Genomic DNA, 26,200 nt, shown 5'->3' on the forward strand with positions numbered 1-26,200 from the left:
ACCTTCTCTGATTTCTGGCTTATCGTAATAAAACTGAAGTGAATTTTTCCTTAAATAGCTTAGAGAGGCCAAGTAACCATGTTTAAAATGTTAGCCCTTAGATATCCAGTAATTTACTGCAAAAACTCCATTTAACTATAGTGTTCATAATTCTTGAAAAAGATAAAGCAAAAACATGAAATAATTCTAAGTCATGTACCTGGTAGGTATCACTTTCATTTTTAAAATGAGAGAAGGGCAAACTCCAAATAACCTACCACAAGGGGCAGTGCATCTGAAGTACATTCCTGACAGTCACTGTCACTGGATAAACTAGCCAAAAGGAAGGCATGTTTATGCAGTTCAACATTTAACAATCCTTCGTTCCCAAATCTGTACTAACATCATACTCAATGTTGAGAAACTGAAAATTTTTCCTATAAGACAAGATAAGGATGTCCACTTGCATTACTACTATTCAACCTGTTAGGGATGTCCTAGTTAGAGCAATTAGGCAAGAAAGATATAAAAGGAATCCAAATTGGAAAAGAAGTCAAACTATCACTATTTGCAGATACCTGATAATGCACACTGTAAAACTAAAGAGTACACTAAAAACTATTAGAAGCAATAAATCAGTAAAGTGGGAAGCTACAAAATCAATATACAAATGTCTGTTACATTTCTATATATACACAATGAACTAGAAGAGAAAGAAATAAAGAAAACAATAGATACTGTTGAAAGAAATGGAAGCAGACACAGAGAAATGCAAAGATACTCCGTGATGGCAGACTGGAAGAATTGACATTGAAATGTCCATCTTATCCAAAGCAATATACAAATACAGTGCAACCTCTATCAATGTTTCACAAGTATTTTTCAAAGAAATAGAGCAAAGATCACTGAAATTTAAATGGAACCACAAAAGACCTACAAGAGTCAAAGAAATCTGACAAAAAGATCAAGGTATCACACTCCCAGACTTCAAAGCATACTAAAAAACTACAGCAAAGGGCCTCCCCTGGTGGCGCAGCAGTTGAGCACTGGGCTGCGAAGCTGCCCACAGCCTCTACAGCACCGGTTCAATCCCCGACCGCTGGTGAGGGTCCCACATGGTGCGAAAGACCTCTCCTGCTGCGCCCGCTGCTCCCCTCAGCAGTGTATTTCGTCACTGCCTGTTCTGCTCCCTGCTCTGGCTCTGGTGAATTCTCTCACCCTTCTGCGTTTCTGAATGTACCCAGTGCTTGTATAAACAAACAAATACATAAATCTTTTTAAAAAAATAAAAATAAAATGAAAAACTACAGCAAGTCTGTGGGCAGGTGAACCACTTCCTGAGCAGAAATCAAGGTCATAATAACATGATGCTTAAGAACTAAGCCTTAAAAATTAAATAAGGCACTCTCTGAACATCCTCTCCAATACACTCTGAGGAATTCTTAGGACCATTTCACAAATGGAGAAACTGAGACTCAGAATGAATTTACCAGCCTCTGTCAATGGTTCACCTTTCGAACATACCATCACTAGGATTCAAATTCAGAGTTCATTACAGCATCTGAGCTATTTTAAATCACAACACTCTATCTCAAGAAGCAAAGGTTTGTGAAGAGGAAAGAAATGAGCATTAGAAAAAAGAACTAAAATGACTTTAAGAGCAGAGATGCACACCTCCCCATGCTGCCCCCAGCCCAGCCCACCAAGAGGACTTCAGCTATTCCTCAGAGCCTTACCATGTACCCCTGCATCAGAATCACCTGCAGAAAACATTTAAGATGCAGATTCCTGGGCCCAATGCCAGCCCTCAGGAATGCAATATCTAAAGAGGGAACAGAAATGTACATTTATAATTGTACCCCCACAGTGAATTTTAACCAGCTTTTAAGGTAAACCAATGTATTTGCTGATTCAGAAGGAAGCAAGAGCAAGGCACAGTCTAAAATCTTCACCAGATAATAAAGATTTTTTTTAAAGGCATTTTAAATAACAACCCGGGAAGGAGCTTTTGCTGTCAGATTCAACCTATTTTATTGGTGAGGGGCAGAAACGGGGGGGGGGGGGGATGGTAATTTTCTCGACAAACATCTGAAGGAAATCTGTTCCATTCATTTTACTTGTTTTGATTTCTGCAAATAATGACAAGCTAAAGGGAAAAGCAGGTTTAAGGATTGTAGCAATTAGTTAATTTGTGACTGGTTATTAAAAAATAATATACGCAGCTTTATGTTTCTCCAAAGGGAAGAGCCACAAATTACTATGGTTGCTATTGTTGCTGCTGCCACTGCTGCTGTTGTTATTATTTTTAAAGGACTGCAGCCTCCATATGTTTGTGAATATTAATATTGTTTGAGGTCTGTCAGGTTGCCATAGCCACCTCAGATCCGGCCAGCAGGACTGGATGCTCTATAGTCAGAATTGCCAGAGAGCCCATGTGTAGAAGCTATCTGAGGAACAGCTCAACCTGGGAATAGCCTCCACCTTCCCACAATTCTCTTGTTGAGGCAGGTCCATTGACCAAAGCACACCTCCTCTACCTCACTAGCCTTCCACACTTTTGTACTCTCCAGCTCAATGCTCTCCTCTTCTCTATACTCCCCTGGAAACCCTTCACTATTTCCCAAACCCTGGCACATGCATCCATCCTCATTCCCCCTTCTCCACTGGCTCAACATTTCCTTTAAGGATTCATCCCTCTTTTTAATCTCCTGCACTTTGTCTTCTAAAATCTGGGGGGCCTCCAAACTTTCTTATTAGTTCTATCCCCCTCATCCCGCTGAGACTACACATGGAATAGATAGTCTCAGCAAGTTTATCTCCTCTACTGTTACATCAGCTCCATCTCCTGGAGATTTAGTCTCCACCTACAAACCCAAAGGTAATGCTCCTAGCATTGTGATGTTTCTTAGGACTTGATGGACACTCTCTCTGCATCCCTAAAGCATGGGAAGCGGTCCTATGCAGTGATTAGGAAAGTGGTCTCTGGATTCAACTACTTGGTAAACTCCTGCCTTTATCATTTACTGCCTCTGGTTCAGGGTCACTTATTGAACCATTCTAGGCCTCCGTTTCTTCACCCAAAAAATGATGGCAATAACATCATCTACTTCATAGAGTTGACATGAAAACGGAAAAAGATAATGCCTAGGTATAATTTAGACTGGCTGAAGGTAAAAGAAAACCGAACACTCTGGCATAGAGATAAAAATGTTTTGTTGGTCCGTTTATCTCAAATCTCTCTCTCTCTTCCCCCACCTTCTTCCCTCCCTCCCTCTCCTTCTTTCTAAGGTGCCAGACTCAGTTGAAGGCTGGCTGTCCCTCATAGTTACAAGAAACTGTTATTTGGTTATAGGCATCCTCATTCAAAACAAAGGGGTGGACAAAATGATCACTTCAAAAAGCTCTTCCAGGACAGTGAAGGGAGCCTCGTGGGTATTATTTATATTATCCTGATATAAATAACAAGCCCAGTCCTGAACTACAGCCTGGGGAAGAGGAATTACTAGTTGACTCAGACTGCCAATCACCGTAGCACAGAAGGGGGGATTAAAGGCCTGGGAACTTTCTTTCTGTGCAAAACTGCACAGTAAGTGTGGGATGGTGAAGGAAAGGAAAAGGATGTTGGGGAGATGGGCTAACATCTACTAGGGGGAAGGGGACCCCTTGGCTAGTGATGGGCATTTAGTAAAACATTAGCACTTATTATGTCACTTTTACATTTGACAACTACTTCCCACATTGTATTATCACTTAACTGTTTTTATGACTACCTCTCTGCTCTCTCATCCTCAAGCTTGTTAAATCCTTAAGGCAGTGTGTTTCACTGATCTTTTTACTACAAATAGGACCCACCCCAAACTCAGCCTAGCAAGAACCTAAGAACAGAGCTACAATAAATGCCACCTGAATTCATACATGGACTAATCTTATGGTTCTTCTCAGTGACAAAGTCTCCCTCGGATAGGAATTAATGATTACTCACTGCTTTAACACCCTTCAGTAAAGGAAAATTTATACATTTTTTAAAACATTCTTCCTTACACAAAATAATATTACTAACCTATCTATCACTGGTTACACAGGCACACAGTGAATATGGCTTTGGTATTTTCTAACAGATCAGTAAAGGCTTTTTCTTTACCACAATTATTTATTCTATTTTATATATTTCTACATCATTTTTCATTTTTTCACAACGTACACATTTTCATCTTGGTTATAATCCCCATACAATTCCCACCCCTCCTTATTTTGACCTTAATCCCTTCTTCCCTTCCCCGCATAATAATTACTTTATTATAATTAGTCTTTTTCCTGGTCCCTTATTAGGTTTTCTAAATTCCTGCTATATAAGAGACCATTGGGTATTTTTCTTTTTCTTTCTGGCTTATTTCTCTGAGCATGATCCCTTCTAGTTCCATCCATGTTGCTGCTAATTGCATGAGTTTATTTTTTGATTGCTGAGTAATATTCCATTGTGTATATGTACCGCATCTTCTTGATCCATACACGAACTGGGGTGCAGGCCAGAGGTGCAGGGGGTAAGAGGACTCACCAGAGACACAGTGGGAATAATAACAGGAGGATATACTAAAAGACACTTCTGAGGGGAACACGGGGCAGGCACAACAGTAGAGGTCTGCTGTGCCATGTGGGTCACATCCCTGGCAGGGGCTCGAACTCAGGCCCCAGTGACTGGAGATAGCTTAATAGCACTGAGACTCAACCCCTGTACCACCAGGGAGGCCTCGACAAATCCTAATTTTTAATGTAAGTGTGCACATGCTGTATTAAATCCTGTGCAGCTTAATTGAGTATCCCGTGTTTTATCTGGGATCCCTAAAACTTAGGCAAAGCACAGGCACTTTTAACATTCTTTACCACAATTATATGCAATTTACTCTTTTTCCATTTTCTTTGACAATCACTTTATGAAGTATATAATTCCATTTGACCAGACTAAATGCACTACAAAGAACATTACAAGATGAATGACCTTTTGGTTAATATGCCCTCATAATGAAATTTAAGAAATCTCCAAATCTTAAACTAGAACCTATAGTTCTCAAACTCACACATCATCAGGGAAAAAAAAACTCCAATATTACAATCTTTTGTAAGAAAACTACACAGAAATGTAGCAAAAGACTTCCTTGTTAAGATAAATTCATAAAATGTTCCATTTCCATAAAAATACTCTTCAATTTAAAACCAACATAAAGCGATTTACATTTTTCCCCCTATATGAAAGCAGAGCATTTCTTTGAACCCCTTCCTAAGTCAAAATGGCCTACAGAGAATTACCACTCACTTATGTGGAAAAATTTATGAGTATTCCCAGACACAAAAATTAACCTAGCAAACAGCACATAAACCTAAAACACACTAACATCTAAAGAAAGCAGGAATGCAGGAGAAGGCGCAGCCTGGGAAACTGCCAGGAAGGTCAGTCTGGCTGCTGAGGATGACACTGACTCTAGCACAGCTATTGCAAAACCAGTACTGAATGTTGTTTTCACTTTTTGTCATAAAAGCAAAAACCCTCCTCAAACTTCTCTTTGGGGAGTAAAAATATATTCTAGTATAGTTATTTTGTAAAAGTGAAGTGCTATAACACAAACATTCAAAAAGCAGGAGATACCAATATATATACCTTATTCTGCCTTTTTTTTTTTTTGGCATAGAAGTAGACAGGAAATCATTTATTCTGATGGGAGGAAGGAGATATGGATTTTTCCCTAATACACAGAGGTAGAGTCCTATGTGTATTAGGGGTAATCACAGATTATAAATCTTCCAGTTCAGTCCTAATTCAAAGTAAAATCTATAGTCACTTGTGAATAATCAGCAATGGAAATAGTAGTTAATGATAGTTGTAATAAAAGTCCTGGAAAGTTACCTCATCATAATATATTCTGCCTATTTTTTAAAGTAAATGATATCACTTTAAATTTATTTTATTTCTTTTGAAAAGGAGATAATCTCATCAATTATACCATAATGTAACTACCAAACAAGTGCCAGAAATTTGTAGACAGACATGGTCAGTAACTGTGTATATGAAGTTTTCTTTTTATAACTCTTTGCATTTCTTTTAAAACCTGCAGGGTTCCAGATATGTTTTACCTGAAAATTATCCAACTATTGAAATACATACGAGTAAATTTGAAAATGTCCTATCAGAAAGGAAAGTGTGGTAGGCTTTGAAACTCACTGGTAGTCTGTTTTCAAAATACACAAAAACATTAATTTGAAAGGAAACCTGAACTTCTATGCTTATTCAGCACTATTTATAAACGCTAAGATAGATATAGAAATAACCTAAATGACCAAAAACAGATGAATGGATCAAGAAGATGTGGTATATATGCACAATGGAATAGTACTCCCAGTTAAAAATTATAAACTCATGCCATTCACAGCAACATGAATGGAAGTGGAAGGGAATATGTTCAGTGAGATAAGTCAGAAGGAAAAAGAAAAATATCAGATGGTTTCACTTATAGGAGGAATATAGAGAAACCAAACATAGTGTCAAAAAAAAAAAAAGACAAAACTTGCAAACTGACCAGATCTGAGGGATACAGCAGGGGAGGGAGAAGGATCAAAACAGGGGAGGGAAGAGCACAGGAAACCAAGGTGACAGTTCACAGGTGATGTGGTGGTGGGAGATTTATGACTGACTATACTGGAGGGGAGAAAACAAATACTGTACAAAAATGAACAACTATATAAGAAAATTAAAAAGTTTCATTACAAAAATAAACTCACTGGCAACCTAAGAGTAAAATGAAGGAAACTATGGATTTCCTTTCTTTTTTGTTTAAAGATTTATTTTTATTTATACAATAGCTGGGGTACAGGCCAGAGGCACAAGAGGGTGAGAGAATTCACCAGAGACAGAGCAGGAAGCAGAACAGGCAGACGACCGAAAACACTGCTGAGGGAAGCAGCGGGCAAGACAGGAGAGGTCTGCCACACCTTGTGGGTATCTCCCTGGCTGGCCAGGAATCGAACCCACACTGTAGAGGCTGCGGACAGTGCTGTGCTTAACCCACTGCGCCACCAGGGAGACCCAGATTCCCTTTCTTTTAACTAAAAAGAAAAGTAACAGTGCAGAAACATTCATTTCTTACCTATAGAGACCATGCAGTGAATCTATAGAGACCAAGAGTGGAATCTGATGAAAGAGTAAAACGAAAAATATTTAGAGAATATAAACTTGTCAGACTACCTGAACATCATGACAAATGCAGTAATAAATTCTTAAATCATCACAATAGCACCTGAGCCCAAGCCAGCTATATCTAATACTATGTATATAAAATTATAGGATATATTTTGTATCTAATAATTCATATGCATGATGTCACATTTTTATTTCATGTACCTCTTATGACTGTCACTTTGTTTTATCTCAACACAAGCTTTTCATCATCCCATACATAGTGGAGCTTCAGAAAACAATGAAATGACATGAAGGGCCATTAAAGCAGTGGACACAGGCATATCCCCATAGAACTTGATGCCTCATTCAATTCCATGAAATAGATGTTGCTACCCGAGGTCAAGATGTTAACTAATGTTTTTCTATACTTCTGAGTATTGGGGGATGGGTCCCAAAGCCCCTGGCTGCATTGTATATGAGGATTAACCAATAAATCTCTTTCCCAAAGCAAAATGCAGCACAGAAAATGGACACTGCTAATGTCTCATAGATGACTAAGTAGCCAAAAGGCTGTACAATGTAAGTTATTCTGTTACCACTGTTGGATGTGGGTGATGAGTCAGTCGAGTGAAGTTTTTGATGTTTCCTCAGTAATAAGCCTGCTGGAGCAACTAAAGTTCATCCAAACCCACACTCATCACAGTCTCTATTCTGGCATCTTGAGTGACTTTCAGAGTAGAAATCCTTTAGGATGCAACCAATACAATGGAAAGGGACCTTGTAAAATGGTCTCTTTGTGATGTTTAATCTCAATCACTGTTTAAAAGAAAGAAGGAAAAAAACTTAAAAATTAAATGTTCTTGGGCCTCCCGGTGGCACATCAGTTGAGCGCTGGGTTGCGAAGCTGCGCGAAGCTGCCCGAAGCCTCCGCAGCACCGGTTCGATCCCCAGCTGCTCCCCGGCCACCGGAGGAGGGTCCCACATGGCGCGCAGACTTCTCCTGCCACCCACTGCTCCCCTCAGCAGTGTACTTCGTTGGTCTGCCTGTTCTGTTCCCTGCTCTGGCTCTGGTGAATTCTCTCACCCTCCCGCGCTTCTGACTGTACCCAGTGCTTGTATAAATAAATAAATAAATCTTTAAAATAAAAAAAAAAAAGATTTTGTTTTAAAAAAAAAATTAAATGTTCTTTTGCCTCCTAAATCTAAACTATCAATCTTAAAAAAGGAAAAATTCTCACTTGTCTGAAGATAAATTGATTCACTTCTATTGGATCTAAATGTTAAACATGCATACATGTTGAATCACTAATTCCATTTTTACATTTGTAACCCTAGGAAAGTATTCTAAGGAACATACAGAAGATATTACAGGTTTGAATGAGGAAGTAGCTAAAAGTATTGTAGTAAATACATGCAATGAATGCCATGAAAGCCCAACTAAGAATTAAGTAAATCTCTACACAGTGATATGGAAAGTATCCCATTTTATTGCAAAGTGAGGAAGAGTCTGGATAACAATATCTAGAATCTGATTCTAGATAGTTCTGCACTATTATTCTCATTTGCCAAGAGTGTACAATATTTTTCCTTATATTTACAGAAAAATCTGGAAGTATTCACACAATACTAATAGTCAGTTGAATAGAAAACTAAATTAGTCAGAGTGGAGGAAGGATCAGCATGGGATACAACAGGACCTTACATTCCACTTTATCTATTCTTGTTAAAACTCATCACCATTAGGGGCCTCCCTAGTGGCACAAGGTGTTAAGACGCAATCTTTGAAGCTGTCCGCAGTCTCTGCAGCACTAGTTTGGTCCCCGGGCCTGGCTGGATGGGAGCAACCCACATGGCACAGCAGACCTCTCCTGTCATGCCTGCAACTCCCCTAAGCAGTGTACTTTGGTCAATTTGCCTGTTCTATTCCCCACTCTGTTTCTGGTGAATCCTCTTACACCCCACGCCTCTGGCCTGTACCCCAGATCTTGTATGCATAAATAAATAAAGATTTATTTTTTTTAAAGATTTATTTATTTATTTATACAAGCACTGGGTGCAGTCAGGAGTGCGGGAGGGTGAGAGAATTCACCAGAGCCAGAGCAGGGAACAGAACAGGCAGACTGACGAAATACACTGCTGAGGGGAGCAGCAGGTGTGGCAGGAGAGGTCTGTCGCACCATGTGGGACCCTCACCGGCAGCCGGGGATCAAACCGGCACTGCAGAGACTGCGGGCAGCTTCACAGCCCAGCGCTCAACCGCTGCACCACCAGGAGAGGCCCATAAATAAATAAACCTTAAAAAAAAATCTCCATGAGAGGGGCAAGAAATTCTATTTTCCTTTATCTTGTTTGTATGATGGTGAAAGTGAATGGCATAAATGTGTCTAGTTCAGTGTCAGTCAAAACTAGGAATCCGGGACTCCCTGGTGGCACAGGCGGTTGAGCATCACAATGAGGCTGTCCGCAGCCTCTGCAGCGCGGGTTCAATCCCTGCCGGCCGGCAAGAATCCCACATGGCGAAGCAGACCTCTCCTGTCTCACCCGCTGCTCCCCTCAGCAGTGTATTTCATCAGTCTGCCTGTTCTGTTCCCCACTCTGTCTCTGGTGAATCTTCTCATCCTCCTGTGTATCTGGTCTGTACCCCAGTTCTTTTATAAAAATAAATAAATCTTAAAAAAAAACAAGGAATACAATGAGTATTAATACACACAAAATCACACTCCCTTCCACCACCTTCTGAACCGTAATAATAATTTCACATGCCTCCAACATGAGGGCCCAACTCCATTATCTTGCAGAGATCCTTATTTCAAGGGAAGATTGAAAGATGAGACAATGAGAGTTGCTAATTTGAACAGTTGTTCCCTAATACAAGCTTAAGTTTTTCAAAAGAAAGAATTAGAATCATGTATTTTATTTTCCATTTCCAAAAGAGAGGGAAATTAAATCATTCCAGGTATTACCCGTGACACAAGGAGATGCTTCATCTTGCCTCTACTTCAGTCAATTTTGGAAGAAAGACTGGGATGGGAACATTTAAAATATACGTCTGCTGTTACTGAAAACCACAAGAATGATGAGACTTCGTGCATAATGATGTTGAAATAATATTCAGTGAATTGTGAGGATTCTGACAAGCGATGAAATTTATGACTCCTTTCCTCCATCCCAAATACAGAAACAGTAAAATTCTACCTTCCAGGTTAACCATCTCTAAATAATGTGGCTATTAATAAAAAGTATATACATAAAACACATCATTGTACTGGTACATGATGAACATTAGCAAATACAATAAAAACAGAAATTTAAATGGATACAATTTAAAATATATAGAAAACAAACCATCTAGCATTTTCTTCCCACATTGTCCCAATGGGATATGTTTTAAATAACTCAAACAACAATTGTCATCATTTTGCAAACACAAATATAAAACTTACATCCCTATAATATCACATCTTGAGTTATTACGTCAACAAAAGTGTTTCAGGACAACTTTTGCTACTGAAATACCTCCTTAGAGGGCCTCAGCATATATAATTAAGTTAGTCAATTAAATTAAAAATAAGTTATTCTTTCAATACAGAGTAGAGGGAAATATTTATGTATGTTTCCTAGATCCCAAGCATTGTTAAGATCCTTAAAACATCTTATATCTAACTTTCCCAATAACTCTATGGTGGATCTTACTGCTCCCATTCAACAGATAAAGAAACTGGGGATTAATACGGTCCATGACAAACTAGCTAGAAATTAGTAAAATACAGTATCAGAATCTAATTTGGCTGATTCCAAAATTTAAACATTTAACTGATTCTAATTAAAACTTAGAAAAGAAAATTAGTAGGGGTCCAACGTACCATTATGGTGATAGAATGTCAAATCACAAAACATTATGTAATCAAAAGCAGCAAAAGTAACTCAGGAGTCCTGTATCTCTGAGCTCTGATTTTTCTGTAGTTAACTAAAGACAAACTAGAAACCCACTATATTTATAATGAAGCATGTAAATTCTAACACGGAAGAATTTTTTTTCACAAATCTGTAAGTTGCCTCTTTATATTCTCATATTTATATCCTCATACACTTTCTTCAAACTGGAAATAAAACCCTATGTGGATATTTTTACTTAGAATTGTACATACTATTTATGTAACAAATTCTTTAAATATTTTACTTTGAGACAGTAATTCTCCCAGGGGCAGAAAGTTTGGCTATGGGGGGTCATTTAATGTCTGGAGACAGAGTGGGATGTCACAGCGAGGATTGAGGGTGATACTGGCATCTAGTGAACAGAGGCCAGAGATGCTGCCAGCATCCTCAAGTGCACAAGACTGTCCCCTACAACAGCAACAAAAAACAAAATCACCCTCTGCAAACATCAGTCATGTGAAAGTTAAGAAACTTCACTCTAGAGAAATAATCAGTGACATATCAATGAGGATCATACAGATGTGTTCATCAGAGCTCTGCAGGTGATATTTAAAAAGATGAGATTCATTAAGTTCCAGTGCATCATTCATGAGGACCACTGTTATAGAAAAATATTCAATAATATGAAGGGATGTTCATGATATTAAACATCCACGAAGAAGGTGTTTAGAATAAATGTAACATTACAAAAGTATACATGTATTTGCATAGACACGAAAAATACTTCCAAAGAATACTGACCAAAATAATACTATATATGTCAGAAGAGTGGTAGGGATTTCACATGAAAGAATACTTCGTACCAAATCGTTCAAAAATATCTACACCCTTGTTATCCCGAGGAGGAGCACAGTTGATATAAGCCATCATCTCGGAGTCCATACAAGCTTTCTACGTGTGAGAGAGCTTGTACCTACCCTTTCCTTCAGGATGTGTCATTGAAAGAGTTTTATTTCCTGACACCAAGCTCTTTAATGATAGGAAAGAAGAGCAGCAGGTGCTGCTCCCCAGGTGCCTTCGTGATGACAGCAGACAGAGTTCACTGCACATATTTGTTCCGAACCAAAATAGCACCTACTATTCTCTTTCCTTCTCTTTAAAAGCCTTCATTGTTATACTATGATTCAAAAGTAGAATTACTTTCTCCCACCCACACCAAAAACAGTATGATCACGACACTCTGCAAATTCAATAAATGCTTCTAACATCTTGCACACTCAATTTCCCCACTTCAGAATATTATGTGAGTAAGAGGCATTAGGGTACTGCCTGCTATGAAGCCTTATTTCAGTTTGGAATTCAGACACACTGATGCCCTGCTAGAGACTTGTGCTAATAAATTATCCTTTATTTTAGTAAACAATAGTTTTGTGTAAGGAAGGAAATAAATGCCAACAAGTTCTCACAAATACATGTCTATCAACCAAAAAAAAATCTGTTTAGACAAAGTGTTTAGAGAAAGTTCACAGGGATAACATAAAACAGAATTTGCTTATTTATTTTCATCTAAATGGGTTCAAATAGCTTGTAGTTAAAACTGGTACAAAGACTAGTTCCTCCTCTCCTGAAATAATAACAACAATATTTTTAATAGTTCCAGAGAAAGGAAAGTTCTTTTTCATAGTTATCTATCCTATATTACATATGATTTGAAATTACAGAAAACACATTAACCCTCTGATTCAAGATGATTAAATAATCACACAAACATGTATTCCTCCCCTAATAAAATCTTATCAAATTAACAAGACACACACATTTTCTTAAACTAGAAAATAGACAATAGCTCTATCAGTGAAGCAACTGGATTAATTTATGAAAGGCAGAGCAGACAGAACTAGATTGATAGAAAAGTCCAAGTGAAAGAAAACCAAGAGAAACAAGGGTCACATAGAGCCACTTTTCTCAGAGGCAATACAGGGAAATTCCAAGCTCCTACCAGAAGGACAGGAAGTGGCAGCAGGCTGTGGACCAGCCCTCAAGATAACCAACTGCAAGGTTGTCTATTAAGGAGCAAACCGGTAACCTCTTCCAACATAGACTGAAGGCAACGCAAATCCCAGTCTAAGGCTTCAAAAACCTATCTAAACCTGCACTTATGGCACACAATAGCTTCCACTTCTGGCAGTGCCAATAGCTTCCATAATGGCCAGTGCAGCTAAAGATCATTTCCATCTTCACAAAAAATTCTACTGCACACTCAGCAAGATGGCAGGGATGGGGAAAGACAAAGGAGAGAAGCAGCTGAGAAAGGAATTCTTGCATGGAGTGGGGGAAAGAAGCAGAAAAGAGGTAAATAACTTCACATCAATCAACAAGAGGCAGATCTATGCACAAGGGAATAAACTTTCTTGTCCCTTTTAGTGAGAAGTAAGAACTACTATAGTTATGAGTGTGAATTTGAGTTTGAATGACTGACAATGTTGATATATATAACCATATACCCATGATCCTTAAGTGCATAAGCATGAACAAATGACTTAAACACCTCGTATAAGTTTTCTCATCTGTAAAATCCAATAATAATGGTATCTACCTCATAGGAGTATGGGAGTATGATTAGTCAAATTGATTATATTAGCCATCCAACAAATGTTTGCTCTTGCTATTGTTAAATTATTATTACCACAATGAAGGCAATAATACCACTATATGACTCAATAATAACTATAGTTATTCTTCTGTTAAGAGAAACACAAATACATACATATAATTGGGTTTTAAAACAGTCCAGCTGCCTTCTGTATAAAAGAGAAAGGATTGACTCAAAGATAGACAAGAAAACACTAGAAATACTAACAAAAAGATGTTAAGATAAACATTAGGTGGTAAATAATTCAAGGAAGAAGGTATTAAATGAACTACAGCAAGCTGTTTTATACTAGCACAAGTTAAATTGCACCCAAAAGCAAACAGATAGGAAAAAACTTTATGCTAATAACATGAAATAAAAATATATAAATACCTGCTAAAAATAGGAGAAATCATAAACATTACAATCATGTGGAGATTTTACATACCTCTTTAAAATGACAGAAAATATAATCAAATATTGCAAAATCAAAAATTTACTAACAATTAGCATTACTTATACCTAAGAAATATAGTCTACATAATCTTTTCAACTGTCCATGAAACATTTACAAAAATTAATACTTTAAACCCCTTCTATTGTCATGCTTTGCAAGAAGTAAATATCATTGGCTACATTATCTGGTAACGATAAACTACAACTAGAATCTTTTTATTTTTTAAAGATTTATTTCATTTATTTATGCATACAAGAGCTGGGGTATAGGCGAAAGATGCAGGGGAGGGGGTGAGAGGATTCACCATGGACAGTGGAGAGCAGCACAGGCAGATTTACTGAAATACACTGCTGAGGGGAGCAGCAGGCGAGACAGGAGAGGTCTGCTGCGCCATGTAGGTTAGCTCCCTAGGTGGCTGGGATCAAACTCCTGCTGCAATGGCTGCTGATAGCTTCAAAGAGCTGAGACTTAACCCCTTGTACCACCAGGGAGGGCCCTTTTTAATTTAAGTATAATAAAGAAATTTAAAAACACCGTTAAGAGACAGAAGTCCCATAGAGAAGAATTCAAAATTTGTGTACTTACTTCATCTTTGAAGAGGTGAAGTTTCACTCCCTTCTGGAGTGCGGGCTGTTCTTAATGACTTGCTTCCAGATTAAGGAAGGGGGAAAAGAGTTAATTTACAATGGAGATGTTGACAGGCACCACCTGCTCTAGGTGATCACAGTCAATACCATTAGTGATGTTATAATGATACTATATTCTTTTCACATGATATAATGAAAGAGGCACTTCACCTGTGTGATCTTTCTTCAGTAACCAAATGCTAATGGGGGGAGAAGAAACTTCAAGCAAACTCATATTAAGTGACATTCTTTTTTTTTAAATTATTTTTTCTTTTTTTTTAAGATTGATTTATTTATACAGTAACCGGGGTACAGGCCAGATGCATGGGAGGGTGAGAGGATTCACCAGAGACAAAGTGGGGAGCAGAACAGGCAGAGCTACTGACATACACTGCTGAGGGGAGCAGCAGGCGAGACAGGAGAGGTCTGCTGTGCCATGAAGGTTAGCTCCCTGGCCGGCTGGAATTGAACCCGCGCTGTAGAGGCTACGGACAGCTTCACAGCGCTGCGCTCAACCCGCTACGCCATCAGGGAGGCCCTTAAGTGACATTCTATTAAAAGCTTGACATCAAGCTGTTAAGTCATCAAGTCATCAAAAAAAAAAAAAAAATGAAAGTCTAAGAAATTGTCAGACCCAGACACCTAAAAATGCTTAACAAGACATGCAATATGGTATCCTGGAGGGGATTCTGGAAAAGGACAGTATGGAAAAACAAGTGAAATTTGAGTAAAGTATGGAGATTTGTGAATAGTTATGTCCTGCTATTGGTTCCTTAGTCGTGACAAGTATACCATAGTAGTGTAAGCCTTAAAGAATAGGAAAAATTGAGTGGGAGGGTATATGGGAACTATCTGCAAATTCTTTGAAACTTTTCTGACAAAGAAAAGCACATATTAACATCCCTCATTTTTTAAAAAAATACATCAATTACTTTCAGCTATATATACAAAGAATAATATATCATTAACAGAGTTATCCAAAGTATCCAATATTTAGCTTTACATTTGAAAATCAATTAATAAAATTTACCATGTTCAGACTAAAATTGAAAATCTGTAAGATAATATCAATAGATGAAGAATAAGCATTTGACATAACACAATGCTTATACAATGCAATGACATAAATCAGTTATTTCATTGATACAAAGTCTATAAAAAAAACAACAGCTGATATCACATTTATTTGTGAAAAACTGAGCACTTTTTCACTAACTCAGGAATAAGACAAAAAATATCAGTTAAAAATCCCAGCTACTGCAATACAACAAGTAAAAGAAATAAAAAGCATACTGATTAAAAAAGGAAGAAGTAAAATTTTCTTTTTGCAAATGACATTTACTTGGAAAGTTCTAAGGACTCTAATAACTACTAAATTAAAAATTGAATTTTGAAAATTTTCTGAGTACTAAGATAGCATACAAAAATAACTTGCATTTTTATGTGCTGGCAAACAATTAAATTATTTTTAATTTTATGTTAAATGACATCAAAGATAAATTGAGAAATGAATATTAGAAAGCATTAGAAATAATTTTAAAGAACATCAAAATCTGTAGGCTAAAAATGACAAAGTAATGCTTAGGGAATTTTTTAAACTGAAAAAGAGACATATATAAATATATTTCATGCTTATGAATTAGAAAATTCAACATGGTTAAGATATCATATTTCCCCAAATTGATCTTTAGATTTAATGCATTCCTGTTAAAATCTCAGTGGGCTTTATTATAGAAATTGACATACCAATGTAATTTACATGGAAATCCAATGACCTAGAATAACTAAAGCAATTTTAAAATAAAAAGAACAAAGTTAGAGGATTTTGACCTCCTGTTTTCAAAACATACTACAAAGATGCGTAATAAAGGTAGGGTGGTACTAGAATACCATGGTTATCTGATACTCAACAAAAACACCAAAGCAATCCAGTAGAGAACTGAAAATCATTTCAACAAAAAATAATGGAACCACAGAGGAAAAATTAAGCATGTCTCCCATCTAACATTAGACACAAAAATTCATTGAAGGTAGATCAGAGACATAAAGTAAAAGCTAAAACCATAAAGACTTCAGAGGAAATAGGGCTTCCCCTGCTGGCGCAGTGGTTGAGTGCTGGGCTGTGAAGCTGCCCTCAGCCTCTGCATCACCGGTTTGAGCCCCAACCGACCGCTGGCGAGGATCCCACATGGCGCGACAGACCTCTTCTGTCTCTCCCACTGCTCCCCTCAGCAGTGTATTTCGTCGGTCTGTCTGTTCTGCTCCCTGCTCTGGCTCTGGTGAATTCTCTCACCCTCCCACGCTTTTGACTGTAGTCAGTGCTTGTATAAATAAATAAATAAATCTTAAAAAAAAAAAAAAAGACTTTAGAGGAAACATAGACTAGCTTCATAATTTTGAGTAGGTAAATATTTCTTAGGGAAGTCACAGAAAGAAATAGCATTAAAATTTTACTGTTAAATTTCATCAAATTTTAAACTTTCCCACACCAAAAATACTATTCAGAAAATGAGCAAGCAATTATTTGCAAAACATCTGACAAACGACTAGCATCTAGATTTTATATAAAAAAAAAGAAAAAAACCCAATTCAATAACAAAAAATAGAAATTGGGCAAAAGTTTTGAACAGAAGCATCACAAACGGAGATATACAAATGGCAAATTAACACATAAGAAGAAAATGGTGAAAACTGGAAATAACCGACATGTCCATCAACAGAAGATTGGATAAATTGTGCTATAGTCACACAAGCATAATATTCAGTAATACAACAAATAAATTAATGAAACATATGAAGCTTGAAAACATGCTTTGTGAAACAAATCTTGCAAATAGGAATATGCCTATTTAATTCATGTGAAATTCTAGAAAATGCAAAACTAATCCATGATGTAAAAGTGGTTGCCTCTGGATGTGTAGGTCAGAGATTGAGTGGGACATAACATAAAGGAAAATTTCTGGGGTCATGGAATGTCCAATATCTTTATGGGGTTTGGATTACAAAGAGATAAGCATTTGTCAAAATACAGCAGATGTACACCTAAGATATGTGCAGTTCAGTGTAGCAATTTTTAAATCAAACAAAAAAAGAGTAAATAGATATTGAACTCTCATTAAAGATGTGTATGATGAAATATGAAGGAAATACACTGAACCCTGCAATTTACTATGACATGTTTCCCAAAATATACGATGGCTGAAAGATTAGATAGAGCAATAGTAGGTGAATAGATAAGAGATAGCAGTAAAATAATGCTAGACTCATGGTGGTGAGTCTGTGAGCCTTCACTATTTTAACCCAAAATTACTGGATGTTTATAATAAAATATTAGAAAAATGAAAATTAAGGACAAATTTATACAGTGCTGAATATCAAAAACAATAGGCTAGGGAAGATAATGTGATGTGGTAGGAACATTATGGGAAAAGGCATTATGTATATTCAGAAAGAGCACTATTTTTCAAAAAAAAAATTAAAAAGGTAGTCATGGTAGAGAAGAGACAACAGAAAACAAACAGGATATCTACCCTAACATCTGCTCTTGAGGTACATGAGACATGAGGCAGGGGAAATCATGGCCTTTTTAAGAGAGCTGAACCAATAGAATACCTTATATTTCAGTTGCAGTAAGAAATGCAGAGAAGAGGTGATGCAGAGAAGAGGTGAGAAACAGCAGTTTATTGATCAACATTGTAGGTCCAAGAGGATATAATGAAGGCTTTGGGAATCCAGGAATAAGGGGTTAGCAATATACAAGGAAATACACAGGTGATAATGAATATTTGGGAAGAGTTTATCTTCTAGAGGTGACTGAGATAAATCTGATGTGAAATATGAGACTGAACCTCTCAGTCTTTTAGAGGAAAGCGAGTGATCAAATCTAGTGCTATGAACTGGAATGACTCAGGAAAATGATTCATAGCTCACTTCAGACAGTATCTAGGGGTATGGTTAAAACAAAGCTGTGGGAAGAAGTATGAAATTAATCAGAAATTAATAGAAAATGAAACATTCTAGAGGTATAGATTAATAAAAAATGTCTAGTTCTTTGAAAAGATTAATAATAAGGTAGAGAAATTTCTAAAAAGCTTTATTAAGAAAAATTAAAGAAGAAAAACTTCAAATTATCAATACTGGTTCATGAAAAAGGAAATGCCATGAAATACAAATATTTTCACGTTTATTTTAGAAAACTTCAAAAATTTAAGTGGAAAAATTAGATAAAGAATCTCAATGTACTCAATAACCAGTTTCAGTGACTGCTAGCTCATGCTATTGTTACACCTCTCTCCTCCACTGACTCCCTTGGGCCCAGATGATCTTGAAGCAAATCTCAAGAATCAAATCATTTCTTCTGTAAGTATTGAGTATGTATCTCTAAAAGACAGTACAGGTTTCCCCCACTATCTGAAACCTTTCTCTCTTTTTAAAAAGATTTATTTATTTATGCATACAAGACCTGGGGTACAGGCCAGAGTTGTGGGGGTGGTGAGAGGATTCACCAGAGACAGAGCGGGAAGCAGAACAGACAGACTGACTGAAATACACTGTTGAGAGGAGCAGTGGGCAAGTCAGGAGAGATCTGCTGCACCATGTGGGTAGCTCCCTGGCCAGAGATTGAACTCATGCCACAGTGGCTGCAGATAGCATCATAGGTTGCATCTTAACCCCTTGCACCACTAGGGAGGCCCAACTGTATCTCATTCTAAAGACAGCCACTATATCATCACAATTCCAGTTTTTATATTCCCAGGCATCTTACAATTTTTTTTTATGGTTTATTGAACAAGAATCCAAATAAGATCCATACATTTCTGTAGGCTGCTCGCTTGGTTAGTATATCTTATTTGTTTCTCTTAATGTATAGGTTTCCTTCTCTCTTTCTCTGTTTTTCCCTGCAATTTTTTTTGTTGTTGTTATTGAAAAGATGTCTTTGATACTGTGGTTTTCCCACATTCTGGATTTTGATGACTACATGTTGCAGTGTCATTTATTATGTTCCTTTGTTCTCTTCATTTGCTGAGATTTGGCAGTCAGACCCAGAAGCTTCATAAGACTCAGGTTCCATTATTTGGTAAGACAAATTACTTAGAGGTGACACTGTGTACTTCCATCAAAATCTGATTCTCTATTTTTCTGATATATCAGCCATTGATAACTATTGTCCAATGATTTAATTCACTAGGGATGAAAAATTGCGTGTCTATCACCAAAAAAAAAAAATTAGAAAAATTCTGTACAGCCTTGTAACCAAAAATCACAACTCAGAATAAAAGGGACGTTCTCTTGGAACATATATTATGAAAACTGAGTCTTTGATACATAAGGAATTTCATAGACTAATCATACAAGAAATTGAAAAGATAATTAATGAAACATCAATGTTTTAGGGACACATTTTTCTAAACCTTTAAGGAGCAGATAATTCCTTTGTTATAATAAATTTTCAGATCACAGAAAAAGATGAAAAACTTCACAGTTCATTTTATGAGGCAATAATCATTTTGATATGAAACTAATAAGAGTGTAATAAAAAGAAAATCATAAACCAGTTTCATTGTGAGGATTAAAAGTCATTAGCAAAATGAATCCAGCAATATATTAAAATAATGTAAAATAACCCATTGGAATGGATGCAGAAATGCAGAGGTAGTTGAACACTAAAAAATTCATTATGTATTTTTAAAAACAGGTGGATGTTCTCTTTCACTTCAATTATTTAACATTGTTCTGGAGACTCTAGTTAATGCAAATAAAATGTAAAGTTGTTAAAATATTTGTTTTTTTTTTAAGATTTATTTATTTATTTATACAAGCATTGGGGACAGTCAGAAGCACGGGAGGGTGAGAGAATTCACCAGAGCCAGAGTGGGAAACAGTACAGGCAGACTGACGATACACTATTGAGGGGAGCAGTGGGCAGCAGGTGAGATGTGCGCGCCATGTGGGTCCCTCACCAGGCAGCCTGGGATAGAGCCGGGGCTGCAGAGGCTTGCAGGCAGCTTTGCAGCCCAGCGCTCAACCACTGCACCACCAGGGAGGCCCAAAGTTGTTAAAATATTTGAAAATGGTATGATAATACACCAATAAAGCCAAGGATAGAAGAGAGGGGAAAAGTTAGTACTTGACAAGTCAAATTTCTTTTTTAATATTATTTATTTATTTTCTTACATCTTTGTTAATTTTTGGATAGTATTTGATTTCTCACCTCCAGTGTAGTCCCTGCAGTTCTCCCAAAACCACGGCACCTGTAATCCATCATCACAGTCCCTTGTGTTCTTCCCTCCCCTGTTTTGGCCCCTCTACCTTCATAGCCCCGACTTGTTGCCTCAGATCTGTAGTCAGTTTGCAAGTGTTGCCTTTTTTTTCCCTAATCCTGACACTATTTTTGGTTTCGCTATATTCCACACATAAGTGAAACCATACAATATCTTTTTCTTCTAACTTACTTCATTTAATCCCTCCCAGCTCCATCCATTTTGCCACAAATGGCATGAGTTTATCTTTTTTGATCACTGAATAGTATTCCATTGTGTATATATAACACATCTTCTTGATCCATTCATCTGTTTCTTGGCTATTCCATAGCTTGGCTATTGTAAATGCTGCTACAATAAACATAGGAGTACAGATTTCCTTTCAAATTAGTAAAGCACCAAGATTTCAACTGAAAAACTGTTAACCAAATAAAGAAAATATAGATAAGTAGACTAAAATAAAATTAAGATTAAAATTGATGGCTTTCATATAAACTCTCTAAGAATAAACCTTATAAGAAAATCACAAGATCTAAAAAAAGTTGTAAATGCTTCTGAGAGTTCCAAAAAGATGAAAAAAAGATTAAACATCATAGTAATTTTATTTATCTTTAAATTAATCTAAAATACAGACAACCTTAACTCCAAAATTTATTAGGAACAATAAAAAAAAGAAAATAGCCAGGAAAACTATTCTAAGAAAAATTCAGAGTATTAAAAGAGGCATTAAAACATCAGAAAGTCACAATAACTAAAGCAGTGTGCTAGCAGCACGTGAAGAGATTAACAACAAGAGCAAAAGACTAGAATAGAAAGTACAAAGATGAACCCAAGTGCATTCAAAAAGTACCTATCAGAGAGAAGCTTAAATCAGTAAGGAAATGATGGATCATGCAATAAGGACGGCTGGATAGCTACTGAAAAACTGGAACCATCACCCACTTATGCAAATTCCCCCAAAGATGGCAGACTTAATGAAACACAAGTGTTGGAAGTAACCATTTGACATCCTTTTAGAACCTCAAATTGGGAAAGCTATGTTTAACTATGACACAATATCTAGCAGAAAAACTTGATAAAAGACAAACTAAGAAAAGAGATTTACAACTTATAAATAATGCCTGTCTCTCAAATGTGTGAAGTACAGGAAAAGTCCAGCCATAACACCAAGTCCAGCTGTGACACCATTGTCAAATTGTGACTTCCTAATGACTTCCGCCCTACTGAATATTTCAACCTAGTTTAAGTCCATGCTGTATATTTTTAATTGAAACTGTCTGTATTCACTTCAAGAAAAAAATCACTTTTTGTGTTTTCATTTCCATGTGTACACAATACTTTGATCACAGGGGAAATAAAATCAAGTTGAAGTTGAACTGCATTGAGTCCAAAATTGAATTCTGCCAGTTCTTTGATCTGTATCTTTGTATAAATTACTTAATGTTACCAATTTTGAGCATCACCATTTGTAAGAGTCCTTCATATGGCTCTTGTTAGAAATAAGGTGACACATTTGTGAAGTTTTGCCCACAGAATAGGGATTTGTCAAGTATTAACTTTTTCCTTCTCTTCGTTCCTGGCCCTTATACGTAGCATGTTGTCAATTACATTTCTCCAAAGTACAAGCCCAAGTGGACAGGAAACACTCCATTAAGCACATTACTTTTTCATCGGAATTTTTTAATTGAAGTGACTTTGAATTATAACATTATGTAAGTTTCAGGTGTATATCACTGAAAATTATCTTTTCTTTTTTTCATAACATTATTCCCAATAGCCAAGTCATGGAACCAACTTCTATGGCCACCATCAGGCTTCTGGACAAAGAAATTGTGGAATATATGTATATACTCAAGGGAACAGTACTCATCTATTAAAAAAGATGAAAAAGTGCCTTTTGTGAACACAATGGATAGACCTTGAGGTGATTATGCTAACTGAAATAAGTCAGGAAGTGAAAGAAACTTACCAGAAGGCTTCACTCACTTGAATACAAATAACCAAAGAAAACAAACAGGCAAAACATAGCAAAAACAATTTTTAGACTCTGAAAATTATACTAGCTACCAGAGGCAATGGAGCAGGGGAAGTAGCGAGAAAGGGGAGAGAAAGTACTAAGGTGTCCACTCTGGAGTTTTGGTGGAAGCTGAATAAAGTATTGTACATGTGGAGGTGTGATATACTCCCACCATAATATAATTATGCAGGCGACTGGCAAATCAATAAAACTGAGAATTAATAAATTAATAAATGAAAGAGGACACCTTAGACTCACAGAACCTTGTCCAGGAAAGAAACAAAAGAAACAGCTAATAGAACTGATCCGTTTTACAAATGATAAAACTGAGTCCCTCCAGGGACTTTCCTAAAGAACATCCCACAAAGACATGGCTAAACAAGGATTTTCATTCCATCGTCTGAAAATTGTTAAAACCACAAGTCACTGCATGCTGCTCAAAATCTCAACTTCAACCAGGCTTTTGGCTGTTTTCCCACGTCCCATGAAATCTCATTACTTCAGTCTCCTCTGCTAACTATTCGAGGTGACAATCCATGAGTTAAAAAACAGTCCATTTTTTTTTTTTTTTGCAAGACTGTGTCCTTTCTAGAACTGCATAAACAAGTTGGGAAGAGTTAATGCTGAGAGTCTGTCTCTTGAAAGCACAAGAGCTCCACCTTCAGCTCTGACACGGAGAGGGATTTTTCAAAACGCTATTGCCAGAGTCCTCAAAAAGGAGAAATACAGTCTCCTCTCATAAAATCGAAAGTACACAACTTTTCACTTTTAAATATTTCACCTCCAAAAATATATCTACTGTCCTTAGGGGAGATGAAAGGTAAGAGTTTTAGGATATGCTTGTCGATATCAAACAGACAAGATAAAAGGTCTTTCATTTTCTTCACATTCTTCCAGATGCCTGTCTTGATGTCATTTTCTTTATAGCTGCAGCAGCATCTATAAGCTTTTTCATTCTAATTCACCATGGTTTCATGCCATTGGACTTATGTCTTGAAATAAAAGAAAAGGTTAATTCTTGCCCAGCAGGACTGTTCATAAAGTGTGAGCAGTTTCTCAATAGCCCACTAAATATTTGCCACTTGTGGGAGGGAATTTTCATCAGGATAAAGAGAAGCAAAATTCAATTCTATGAAGGGGCATTAATTGGATCTTGAAAAGGATTATCTCCCAATGGGTAGTGATAAAGAATAAAATAAGAGGGAAACAATCAAAATATGCCCATAATTTCACAGAACAAATCTTTCCCAAATCTAAATTGAATTTTAAGGACATTTCTAAAATTACATAAAAGAGTGGAGTAATCTTTCTTCCACCACATATTTTATGGTAATCTATCAAAGAAAGGGGACAAAGTGCCCATTTCTTTACAAATTGTGGCATAGGGAAACTTGCGGGAGAGAAATCAGTCATTTTTCCACATTAAAAGATATCAGTTAATGTGGATTTAAATAAATACATATATAGACACTGAATGTCTCAATTTCTGATCAAAAGGGTAAATCTGTTGCTAATTTTCTCTCTATTGATTTCTTCTGGACTCTATCATATCCTCGGATTTCTGCATCTCAGTAAAAGGAAATCATACATATACAGAATTAGTGCTGTGTCTAGGTTTTAAAAAAAATGCAAAATTAAACTTGTCTGTTATATCCTAGAAAGTTTTATAAACTTTCTAATTAAAGCCAACAGTTCCCTTTTGGGGGCCTCCCCGGTGGCACCGTGGGTTGAGCACTGCACTGTGGAGCTGTCTGCAGCCTCTGCAGCACAGGTTAGATTCCTGGACGGCCAGGGAGATACCCATATGGCATGGCAGACCTCTCCTGTCTCGCCTGCTGCTCCCCTCAGCAGTGTATTTTGGTCCTTCTGCCTGCTCTGTCTCTGGTGAATTCTCTCACCCTCCTGTGCCTCTGGACTGTACCCCAGTTCTTGTATAAAAATAAATAAATATTAAAAAAAGAAAAAGAATTCCCTTTTGGCCTCTAGGCTGTTTACAGGCCTGGAACCAGAAATTACACAGAGATATGTCAGTCTTCTGCATTCTAAAGTTACTGAAATAGGATCTTATCCTTGCCATCAGAGCAAGGATTGAAACCAAGTTCAGACTTATGTTCTTTCAACACCCTAAGTTACCAAAACATTGTCCACATAAAATGTCCTATGTATAATGATTGAAACTTGCATAGCAATTGCTATATATCAACTCCCTGAGCAGCATTCTTTTTTTTAAAGATTTATTTATTTATTTATACAAGCACTGGGTACAGTCAGAAGCGCAGGAGGGTGAGAGAATTCACCAGAGCCAGAGCGGGGAGCAGAGCAGGCAGAAGGACCGAAGTACACTGCTGAGGGGAGCAGCGGGCGGCAGGAGAGGTTTTCGCGCCATGTCGGACCTCGCCCGGTGGCCGGGGATCGAACCGGTGCTGCAGAGACTGCGGGCAGCTTCACAGCCCAGCGCTCAATCGCTGGGCCACTGGGGAGGCCCTCCCTGAGCAGTATTCTAAAAATATTTTCTAATTCTCATAATGATCCGATGACATAGTTTCCTTATTCTTTCATCACTGAGAAAACCAAAGCTTAAAGGAGTTGAATGAGCCAAAGTCATGTAGGTAGACCAACAAGCTCAAACTCTCAACTCCTATGATCTACACACATACCACCCTACAACCAACCACACAATAGCCCTGTATGTAGAGGGGATCCAATTCCATTTGGAAGCAGAAAAGTTAAAGGACTTGCCTATGATCTTAGAGTAATGTCACACATGCAGCAACTAGAACTTGTGCAGTGAAACAGTAGAGAGAAAGTAAAAGAACACATTGAGCCAAATTCCAATCCCTGTCTGCTCCCCAGAGATTGGGACTCAACTTTCAAACCCTCTAATCACGTGATTGACTTCTCTGGCACCAGCTCCCATCCTTCCATACTTACAAAAAAAACCTCAACAAAAGAGATTTTTGACTCTCATCACTTAGGAAATTATCAGAGTTTAAGGACAAAGACCAGATATATATTCATTATAATAAATCACAATATCACAGATGGGAAAAGAAAAAAAAAGTAGTTTCCTCACGTTCCAGCTATTAATAAATATTGAAGTCAAGCTATCTTCTGCCCTTGGTTTTGATGCCTGCTCATAATTCCTTTTTAAAAAATTATTTTTATTAACAACATACCATTGTTTT

Source organism: Talpa europaea (genome assembly GCF_964194135.1).
Source record: "Talpa europaea genome assembly, chromosome: 9".
NCBI classification, from domain to species: Eukaryota; Metazoa; Chordata; class Mammalia; order Eulipotyphla; family Talpidae; genus Talpa; species Talpa europaea.